At 36.9% G+C, this 12,130-nt stretch overlaps 1 pseudogene across 1 annotated transcript; it reads right to left on the reverse strand.

The window, feature by feature from the left end:
* Positions 1–3,089: 3,089 nt before the first annotated feature.
* LOC308416536 (isocitrate dehydrogenase [NAD] subunit gamma 1, mitochondrial-like) lies at positions 3,090–4,195 on the reverse strand (annotated as a pseudogene). The gene has a single exon. The product of its transcript is annotated as an isocitrate dehydrogenase [NAD] subunit gamma 1, mitochondrial-like (transcript).
* Positions 4,196–12,130: the final 7,935 nt, after the last annotated feature.

Genomic DNA, 12,130 nt, shown 5'->3' on the forward strand with positions numbered 1-12,130 from the left:
GGGCTACGCCCCAGTGCTGTCTGATTCTGCTTAAGCATCATGATTTGACAGCTCATTTCTGCAGGATAACTAATTTGAATTCGCTTATATTTTGAAACTGCTTCAAAAATTCTGTGAGTATCTTCATAGTAAAAAGACTTTTCTCTTTGTGCAATTCAAATTAAAATTATTTAGCTCCATATCACTTCTGAGTTACCTTGGAGGGATGATGAAATCTTTTTTTGAATCTCAAATTTTTTTTGAAAACTATGGAACAGTAAATATTGACTTTGCCATAGTTTTACTATTCTGAGTTTCCTTTTAGAAAGCAGGTGTTGAAATAGATATAATCCATAATGAATTCCTTAGAAATTAGTGAAAACTACATACTTAATTAATTTCTTGCATCAGAATCCTATCTGACATGTTCAAACAGACTGATGGAGCTATGGTGGGAAATAAAAGTCACCCATTCCTGCTCACCTAAAACTTTTGATTCTAAAGCCTGTATATCAATATATGGTTTATAACTTTGTTAATTTCTATTTTCACTCCTTTGATAGTACCTTTTATTTTTAAGTAGACGTTTGCATCAATATATTACCTACATTCCCAGTCCCATCTTAAGGTAGCTTAACGGTTTCTTATGCCAAATTTTCACCTTATGAAGAAATTGAGAGAAAGAAAAACCCTTCATGTATGCATTCTCTTCAAAGAAGGCTTTAGTGGGTGGATTTCCTGCTCAGAACCTGAGCTGCCTGAGAATAAAGCTTAACAACAGAAGCACAGGAAAAGGATTGTGGGGCAAATATCAGGGTTTAGTCAGTGCATAGAGAGATTTTAGTTTTTCAACGGCCAAATGGGATCTGGAAACTTGTTTAGAAACTTCTACCTTAGTAAAAAACTCACTTAGATCAGAGAAGGTAACTCGATGACTTTCTAATTTCAAGAACAGTTTTGTAGCAATGAGGTCTACTTTTTAAAAGAACATGTCCTTTTCTCTGTTCATGGCCTGTGCCTATGGCTTTAATAACAATATACTTGAACTGGGATTACTGCAACTGTCAAAGGGAAGGAAACAAAGCATGAAGCCCATTGCTTTATCCTCCTGCACTTGGGTTTGTTTTTTAAAGTAATTACTTGCAAGAAGTGACATTTTTGTTGTATTTCTGATGCAGAGAATGAAGTCTCATGATGAAACAATGCTTTGTTCATATCTAGAATTCCAAAAACAACAGCTCTGAAGATGAATAGAGACACTTGGAAAGAGCAGAGATTTTTTTCTTTTAGAAATAGAAGTGGCATCAAAAGCAATATACAGATTCAATGCAATCGCCATCAAAATACCAACCCAATTCTTCATTAAGTTGGAAAGAGTAATGTGCAATTTTATCTGGAATAACTAAAGAACTAGAATAGCAAAATTCATCCGCAACAACAAGAAAGCATCTGCAAGAATCACTATCTCTAACCTCAAGCTATATTACGAGGCAATTGTGCTAAAAACTGCATGGTACTGGTACAGAAATAGGCACATGGATCAATGGAATAGAATAGAAGATCCAGAAATGAGCCCTCACATATATGGTCATTTGATTTTTGACAAAGGAGCTGTAAACATTCAATGGAAAAAGGACAGCCTATTCAAAAAATGCTGTTAGTCCAACTGGCACTCAGCATGCAGAAGAATGAAAATAGACCCTTTCTTACCTTCTTGTACAAAGCTCAAGTGTAAGTGGATCAGAGATCTCAACATTAAACCAGGTACACTGAAACTATTATATGAGAAAGTAGGGAAAACCTTAGAAAACATAGGCACAGGAGAAAATTTCCTGAACAGAACAACAATGGCTTGTGCTCTAAGGTCAAAGATTGACAAATGGGATTTAAAGAGATTACAAAGTTTCTGTAAGGCTAAGGACACTGTCAGGAAAACAAAATAGAAGCCAACAGAGTGGGAAAAGATCTTTACCAACCCCACATCAGATAGAGGCCTCATATCCAACTTTTACAAAGAACTCAAGAAGCTAGACACCAGAGAATCAAACAACCCTACTTAAAAAAGGGATACAGAGCTAAAGAAAAAGTTCTCAATTGAGGAATATTGAATGGCCAAGAAGCATCGAAGGAAGTGCTCAACATCCTTAGTCATCATGGAAATGCAAATCAAAACAACGCTGAGGTTCTACCTCACAACAATCAGAATGGCTAAGATCAAAAATTCAGATGATAGCAGATGCTGGCAAGGATGCAGATAAAGAGGAACACTTCTCTACTGTTGGTGGGGTTGTAAACTGGTACAACCACTCTGGAAATCAGTCTGATGATTCCTCAGAAAATTGGGCATAGTACTACCTGAAGACTCAGTTATTCCACTTCTGGGCATATACCCCAGTGATACTCCAATACTCCAAAGACACATGCACCACAATGTTCATAGCAGCTCTATTTATAGTAGCCAGAAGCTGGAATGAACTCAGATGTCCTTCAGAAGATGAATGGACACAAAAATTGTGATACATTTACACAATGGAGTACTACTCAGCTATTAGAAACAATGACTTTATGAAATTCTTAAGAAAATGGATGCATCTAGAAAATATGATTCTGAGTAAGATAACCCAGTCACAAAAGAACATACACAATATGCAGTCACTGATAATTAGATATACTAACCCCAGAAAGCTCTGAACACTCCAGCAACAACTCACAGACTATGTGAAGTTCAAGAAAAAAAAAAAAAAAAAAAAAAAAAAAGCAAAGAAAAACCCATTATGCTTAATCCTTATACACCAAGAAAACTTTTTCTAATTCCGGGTTACATTCTGTTTTACATGTACTTTATGCTCATTGTAACTAGTAAGATCTTAATGCATACTATCAAATCTTAAAAAAAAAAAGTCAAGCACTGACAAAAAAAAGAAAGAAAGAAAGAAAAAGAAAAAGAAAAAAAGAAACAGACAGACGTGGCTCTGTTTCGGAGCCTATCACCCACTCTAACTGGAGTGCTAAGGTGAGAAGAGAATCCTATAGACAGACTGAGCAGACTTCAAGGGTAGCTAAGCCTCCACAGCCCATCCATTAATGATGAGGATGTGATGAACAATGTTCTAGATGGCTTGGGATGAGGTACCCTGCCCTCCAATGTCTGGGGTATGCATACTTTCATTGTCCGTAGGTGCTAAGGTAGCTTTGCAGATGGAGGTGGCATAGGAGTAGAGCTTGAGGTTGTCTAGCATCATGCAACTTTTGTGAATAGTGTTAACAATGATCATATTGGTAACACTTTTGTCTGTGTTCCTTGTAGTTATCTTGAATACTGCATACATGTGGCCATAGTTGGCCCTGGACACAAGGCCCATGCCTCCAACTAGCCCTTCACAAACATTGTTGATAGTGTTACCATAGTGATTAGGTATCACCATGACATCAAACTGCTGAGGCCAGTATACCAGCTGCATCGTTGTGGTGTCCAAACTCACACTTGTCAAAGGTGATCTGAGGGTAGCGGGTTGCCACTTTCCTGCATCACTGGAGGAAGAGTCAGTCCATTACCCAGTTTCCTGATGTTGACATTGTGCACACCCATCACTTTCTTAAGCCCACTCTCCTGGGCCGGCTTGAAGGCATTTATAGCAATGCGCAGAGACTTGGCTTTGGTGATGAACTTTAGGCTCTTCACCACTCCTGCCACGCTCTCATGCTCCAGGATCCTGTACTCGCCTTGTGTGTTTTCCTGAATCTTGGGGATGTCTATGTTCTTGTGCAGAGTCACCACTCCTGGCAGGCTCTTACCATGGATGAGGTTGGCATAGAGGTCTAGGCTGGTGTGAAGGGTGTTATTCCTGGATTTGTTGGATGGTGTCATGTTATGATTTGTTTCGATGTTGCCGTACATGGTTTCAGCAGATGGCCATGATGGCATTGCAGACATCCTCTTCATCAGTGCTGGAAATTGCATGTACCTTTTCAAAGTCCACTGTTACACACGCATGCCTGAATACAGATTTAACATGCCACAAGAGCTCTGGGCCCATGCCACTCCCTGGGATCATAGTCACTGTATGCTGCCCACCATACTTAGCAGATGGAGGTTAGGAAATGCTCCTTTGTGGGGCCTCAAAGGTAGCTAGAGCCTCCCAAGGATGGCAGAGGACAGCTGGCTTCGGCATAGCCTTTGGAGCACACCAGCAGCTATCACTACCTTCAATGCCATGACAAAATGTGAGGACAGCTACAGGCCAAGACATAAAGCTGAAGCAGAAATATCTTACAAGGAAAAATGAACTAAACTTTTTAGATACTATAAGGAAAATGATCAGGAGAAAGAGGGCACGGGTTTAAAGTGAGAACCATTGCAACAAACCAAATGTAGTATCCATTTACTGAAGAATAATGCATTTTTAAAACCACATTTGTGATTTAATTTCATTGAAAGTAAGCCTTTTTGTTAGGTTCAATACTTGTCCAGTTCTTTAATTAATAGAAAACCAATCTATCTATTCAAGTAACCAAATATTTTTGCTTCAGCCAGCAAACATTGTCTGAAGTAACATCAGGTAAATTCTGATGCCGAATCTGAAGAAAGATAGGGCTCCTACCTTCACACTGCCGAACATTGTCATGAACTCAGCACTCATGGTAGTCTGGCAAGTCTTTCAGAGACAGATGACCAGGATGGAGAACTGAGACCACTAGTTAGCAGCCCACAACACTGTAAGACACCAAGACAGCTCAGAACCTCCTTAGTATAATCAGCTGAGACATAAAAATTAATCCAGGAAACAAGAATAAATCACAGAACTGGTAGATGATCCATATAATGAATCCACTGATTAGAGGGATTATTTGTCACACAGTAGGAGTTAAAATATTGTCTGCTTCTAAAACACACACACACACACACACACACACACACACACACACACATACACACACACAATCTCTTTCTCTTTTTCTCTCTAACACACATAATGCATGCACACTCTCAAATGTACACAAATACCAAGGATATGCATGTGTGTATATATAATCACACATAAACACTGTCCCCCACCCACAAACCATACACATGCACACAAAGACATAGACACAAACACACACTATTTCTTTCTCTTCAACACATAGCCCATGCAAACACTCAAATGCACACACACATACCACACACACATGCATATGTGCACATATTCATGCACACAAAACACACACATACACAAGCTCACTACCTCTTTCTCCCTTCTAACATGCACACACTCAAATACACATACCACAGACACAGAAGCATATGTGCACACACACACACACACACACACACACACACACACTCACACATACACAACACAAACTCCAATGGGGTGATTTTGACAGGCTATTCACTACTCTGTACACATATTATGGTAAATATCAAAAGCATATAAACACTGATTAAGAACTGTAACCCTTTCTGAGGCAGTGTTTCCTTGTATGACAAGTGTGTGTGGATGCTGTAATACTAAGAGATTTAAGGTGTAAGAATTCATGGGACAGAGTTAGGGCTTGCCTTGTTACATCTCTTCACCAAACATTTCTGTATCACAGGTTCCCAGTTTGTTCTTGGTTTCTATGCATTATGAACTTTTAGCTTGTAGTTCTAAACTTTTTCTCAGAACTTTGTTTGGCATGATTATTATATTCAATCTAACTTGTGCTCAGAAAGCAACCAGAATTTCATTTATACTGAGTCCACATTTCAACCAGTGTAAGAGCTTGTTACTCACCTTGTCTTCTCCTCATTCCCTGCACTTATGAACCAATCTTCCCACGTAGAATATGATAAAGGAAGAGCCACATACTTTGCCTTGGTCACATCAATCATAGGCTGCCCTATCAAATCAATTTAAATGTCACCTCAGATAACCAATGTACATAGCCTCTTACCCACCAACACCCACTAACACCCATCTCACACATTTTTCAAACATAGAAAAAAAAAGTCACAAAGTTACATACTTCCCCTCATTAACATCTCACACACACTTCAAAAGTGTGTATATACAAGCACATGCACGCCTAATAATCCACAGTTACAGGCACTGCCATATTAAGTCAGTTCCATACACTCAACTCAGCACAGGCACTCTCACACACACAACAGTGCTGACATGCTATCACACAAGTAAAACATGCTCATGCTCACACTCACATTTGCATAGCAATTCAATGTACATTCACACGTATATGGTCTTAAGGAAACACAAACTCATAGATGTACTGAAAATTACCCCAAATCGCCAATTTCCATCAAACATAAGAACCACAAATCACATCTTCATCTATGCTCACATACCCACATAGTCTCAGACACATTAGTAATAATATTCTCTTTTGCTCATCTTCATGAAGGGGAGGTGTATTCACACACCCATATATATGAGCTTACAGAACCATTTACAGAAGAACCCTGAACATCCTAGAGAGCTTGAATCCTGTATTCCATGAAAAAATCAGAGAAAATAATGAAAATCTGTGTGCAATTAAGAAAGAGTATCCTTGGAGGCTGTCAACAAGTGCCCTATCTTTTGGAGGTATAATAAATAGATTTGTAGTTATTTCTAGGCAATGAAAATGTGTACTATGTGCTAAAAAGTAGAACTGTGGAGTTCTGCAATAAATTGATGTAAAGTCTAGCTCAGTGCATACTCTCTTTCTTTGTGTGTCTCAAACTAACTTCCAAGGTAGACAAAAATCCTTCTTTTATTCCTTCTTCCCTTTCTTTCTTCCTTTGTTCCTTCATTCCTTCCTCACTTTCTCCCCCATCCATTCAATCAGAACTACCAGCATGTTTACTTCTTGTTAATAGGAGTAGCTTTAGTTTTCTTTAAGTACAAAAGATCTCAGAAAGAAGGTTTAGATCTTTTCAAACAAATGAAAAGTAAGATATGAAAAAAGAAAGGGCTTAAATATTTTTTTTAAAAAATAGAGAAATAATAAAAGGGAACTCATGAAACTAAAAAGCTTCTATAAGACAAAAAACACCATAAAAATGACAAATTCGCCACCTACAGATTGGGAAAAAACCAAGTCTTCACTAAGCCCATAACCAATAAAGGCCTATTATCCAAAATACATAAAAAACTCAAGAAGCTAACCTCAAAATACAAATAAACAAACAACCAAAACAACAACAACAATAAAACAACCCAATTTTAAAAAATGGGATATAGAGCTAAACAGAGAATTCACAACAGAAGAATCTTGAATGGCCAAGAAGCACTTAAAAAATGTTCAAAGTCCTTAGTGATCAGGCAAATGCAAATCAAAATGAGCCTGAGATTCCACCTTAAGCCAATCAGATTACCTAGGATCAAAAACTCAGGTTACAGCAGATCTTGACAAGGGTGTGAAGAAAGAGAGAGACCCTTCCATTGCTGGTGCGATTGCAAACAGGTACAGCCACTCTTGAAATCAATCTGGAGTTTCCTCAGGAAAATGTAAATAGATCTACCTGAAGACAAGGCTATACCACTCTTGGGCATATACCCAAAAGATATTCCAGCATACCACAGAGGCACAGGCTCTACTATGTTCATAGAGACTTTGTGATAGCCAGAAACTGGAATATACCTACATGCTGCACAATGGAAGAATGGATACAGAAATTGTGGTTTATTTACACAATGGAATACTAATCATCTATTAAGAATGAGGTTATCATGTGTTTAATAGGCAAATGAATGGAGGCCCAACAACAAGCAGCAGCAAATATGTATTCCCAACCATTGGACAGAAATCGGGTTCCCCGTGGTTGACTTAGGAAAAGGCTGGAAGAAGCTTATAAAGAGGTCAACCTTTTGAAAAACCAGGAGTCTCAAAACCTGGACTTCTGAGAGCTACCAAACAGGCAGCATGCACTAGCTGGTCCAAGCCTCCCAACATATATACAGTAGAAGATTGTGTGGTCTGGCCTCAGTGGGAGAAGGCTTGCCTAACCCTTGTGAAACTGAGGCTCCAGGAGGGCGTGTAGGGCTGGAGACATCTTCTTGGAGACAAGTGGGAGAAAGAATGAGATGAAAAACTGTGGAAGGGCCGACCAGGAGGAGAGTAATGACTGGACTGTAAATAATAATAATAATAATAATAATAATAATAATAATAATAATAATAATAATAATAATTAACAAAGAATAAAATTTAAGCCTCAATCTCCATGAAATAAGTGGAATAAAAGGTAAACTTAGTCTTTGAAAGAAAAAAGAAGAGTTTGAAAGTTATTGGCTCCACATAAAGATATACATCAGTGACAAAGCACTTGAGCTGCATTCCCAAGGCCCTAAATTAGATTACCAGAATTTCAAAAGGTCACTTGTTCTTTAATTCATATAACATAAGGGAGTTTAAGTTAAATGCTAACTATTATGCCTTATTACATCATGTTTTAATCTATTCCTGGAAGGAGCTTTACACCTTCAAAGCCACATCATCTCTGGTAGGAGTTGTAAGGAAAGAAAATAGAAGCCCCCTAAAAAAAGTGTTTGAGTGTTTTCAGGAGGCTTCTGGTCTGTGATAATCACAAAGTACCTTGCTTCTAATTTGTGCCAAACAGGCCTTTTTTCCTTGTTAATTAAGACATTTAAAGATTTTAAAATAGTTTTTATATAATTAGAATACAGGCTATTTTTGTTAATTTAAATTAAAACTTTCATTTCAATTGAGAAGACCCTGAATGCGAGCTATTTTATTTCTTTTTCCTTTCTTCAAAATGAGGAATTATTCTTTTTTTCCTTACAACTTTATTTAAAATAACAGAGATACATATACAGATTATTAAAGGCATTTTAGCATAAAACTAAATGAATATATTTTTGTCAGTACTTGACTTTTTAAAGGTTTGATAGTATGCATTGAAATCTTACTATTTAAAATGATAATAAAGTACATGCAAAACAAACTGTAACATGGAAATAGTCAAAGTTTTCTTGGTGTGTATAAATTAAACATAATAATTTTTAAATACCAAAAGTTGCCACAAGTCTATCGTCTTAGCTCTTGAATTATAAATGATTTAAGGTATAGTTGTACCCCACTCTGAGAGGGTGCTATACACTTACTGCACTTACTGTTTTGTTTTGCTTTTTGGTTTTGTTTTGTTTTGTTTTGTTTTTTTTTTTATTGAGCTTCATATGGTCTGTGAATTGTTTGTTGGGAATTCATAGTTTTCTGGGGTTAGTATCCAATTATCAGTGACTGCATATTATGTCTGTTCTTTTCTGACTGGGTTATCACACTCAGGATCATATTCTCTAGATACATTCATTTTCCTAAGAATTTTATAAAGTCATTGCTTCTGAGATCTGAGTAGTACTCCATTATGTAAATATACCGTAATTTCTATATCCATTCATCTCCTGAAGGACATCTGGCTTTTTTCCAGCTCTGGCTCTTATATATTCTGGCTACCCTTTGGTGACCATATTCTCTCCACCATCCCAGAGTATCTTTTTATATATACATAAGCTTCCAGATTGATACTTTGTCATTAGCTGCAAGCACTTGACATTGCAAAATTTCATCTTACACTATTAATTCAATCAAATTCCTGGTCGGAGAAAAGGACTTAACAGGGACCCTATTAAATAAGTTTCAAATCAGATACTTATTAAAGTTAATGTCCTTTTCTTATGTCTTCTCACATTTTTGTTTTGTTTTGTTCCTTCCTTTTCATTTTCTTTCTTTTTAATGCAGCTTCCATTATATAGAAATGACAGGTTTTCACAAGATATAAGCAATCACACTGCGAAAAGAAGATAAAATATTGCTTAAATGTATTATAAAATATGGCTCATCCTTTAGTGACTTATCTATAACTTTCTTGTCTGCTATATCTTGTATTTCCCCCGGTACTTGCTGTTGAAATGATATAAATGTTCAAGAGGTCGGAGAATAAAAGAATCCTCCAGAGGCATATGACAGAGGTAATGAAAATTAACATCAGATTTTCACCTGCAACCTGAGTGTGCCCCTTTGGAAAAAAAAAATGTGTGACAAATGTGGAGATGTGTGCTATCAGTCTTTTCTTTCTGAGAATTGAGATAAATAAAGCTGTTTTATGATCCAGAGGAGAGTATCAATATGCTTCTGGCATTTTATCTCACCTACTATCTACTGCTTCTGCCTCACGGGGGAGAGGGGACTGCCTGATTTCTAGCTCTTCATATTTTACAGACAAAAGAGGTGTTCTTCACATTACTGAGAGCCAACCACAATAGCAACCAGGAACAGTAGAGGCATTACAGTATTTACTCAAGAGCCTTGAGTAGTTAACAAGTTTCTTCATAGGAATACAAAGTAACAGGATAATTTCTGATCAAAAGGAAATATACATAATTAATTCATGGCACCTGGCTGTTATTCCTGTCTTACTTTTACCCAAAATCTCACTGTGCATTTTATTCTAACATTCTCCAAACCAGCATCTGTATGTTCTTGAGCACTCTGGGATTGAACAATTCAGCTGGAGATTTCTGTTTATGTATGAGGGAAAAAGACCAGGATGAATTTTTCTCTTACTCACCTTGAGGACTAACAACCTGCAAATAAATAGAAGAGAAACCTTGAGTAGTTTTCTAAGGACTGCTATGTCTGGCAGAAGCCAGTTAGTTACAGTGAGCAAAGCTTGTTTCTAAGCTCAGAATGTGCGTAGGCTTCTCAACACAGAGAAGACCTACTAAAATCATTAGCAACCAATTCTAATCGTGGGTACCCAAGCTCGCCCTATAAGTAAACGTCTTAACCTGCAGTGGACGTACTGTTTTTGGATGTATGGCCACAGGTGGTATGCATCATAAAATAAGATTCATTATCACATAATAAAATAATCAGAATTTCAGAGCATGATTTTTGTTCCTAATTGAATAAAATAAGTGCTGCCTTCCAGTTTATGTTCACATGTGTTCATATTCTTAGGTACTAAAAATTGTCCCTGTCTTGATGATTTCAAAGGACTGATTGCTTATTAGATTCAATATGATTTCATGGTTCTCATTTCGATTCACTTATAGAACTTTGTGCTTGTTTTTTGGTTGCATGTTTTCAGGACAAACAGTCTTAATTATCCCAGACTACATTTTTTTTCAGTTTCTGTTGATAATTTTAATAAAGGTCTGTCTTCATGCAAGTTAGAATATTCCTTCTTACCCTTAGCATTATTAATGATAATGTCCCTCAGTTAACACTAATGTTGCAGAGATTCTTGATTTGAAGAATAATATTGACTTCTTATTTTTGATATTTCCTTTTTTGCTGAAAACCAATATATTCAATTCATTTTGTATTTCACAAAGTGTGCCTTGAAAATTTGAATTTAATTTTTTCCCAGGTTATCTGCAGAAGATAAGTGATCCAAGCAACACAAATAAGTTCAAGGTGAGGTTGCTCCCTCCCAAGTTATCAGAATAGAGCAGGCTCTCACATCCAACTAATTATGCGATGTGCAAGAATTATACCAGGGTGGCTAATAACAATAGGTTCAGTTTCTTCTCAGAGACCATTTTACTCCTGCAACTAAAATCACTGACCCAAGTTCATCTGCAAATGTCTGCTAGTCATTGATAACTTCAGACTTGCACGCTATACAGGCAGCGGAGACTGTAGCTGTCTCTCAGAATCTCATCACTCTTCAACAATATGCTTGATGGACAGACAAAGAGTATATGTCTGCCAACAATGACCAACCAGTCTTCACTTCCTTGGTCCTTGAATGGAATCTTCTCATAACTTCATGTGTAATTGATTACTACCATAGTTGTATATTAATATGTTTTCCGGAGCTACACACAAAATAAATATGGTTACCACTCATTGTATTTCAAGAATTGAGACATGTCATTGTTAAGCTAAATCGTTTATTTGGATTAATGATGTAACAAGGTGGGTTAAGTTGATACTGTCATATGACCTTTGGTAGTGTTCATGGAGCATTTTCATACATCCATAAAAGCTAATCCATTCAATTATTTCTTCCCTGAATTATTGATCAATCTCTGAAGTGACTTGATTCCTCAGCTTGTAGAGAAATCTTAATTAAAATACTGTAATTCTAGTAAAAACTGGGGTACAGAGCAAAACAAAGAATTCTCAACTGAGGAAATCAAATGGTCAAGAAGTCCTAAAAATG

The sequence above is a fragment of the Micromys minutus genome (assembly GCF_963924665.1).
Source record: "Micromys minutus genome assembly, chromosome: 2".
In the NCBI taxonomy this organism is placed as follows: domain Eukaryota; kingdom Metazoa; phylum Chordata; class Mammalia; order Rodentia; family Muridae; genus Micromys; species Micromys minutus.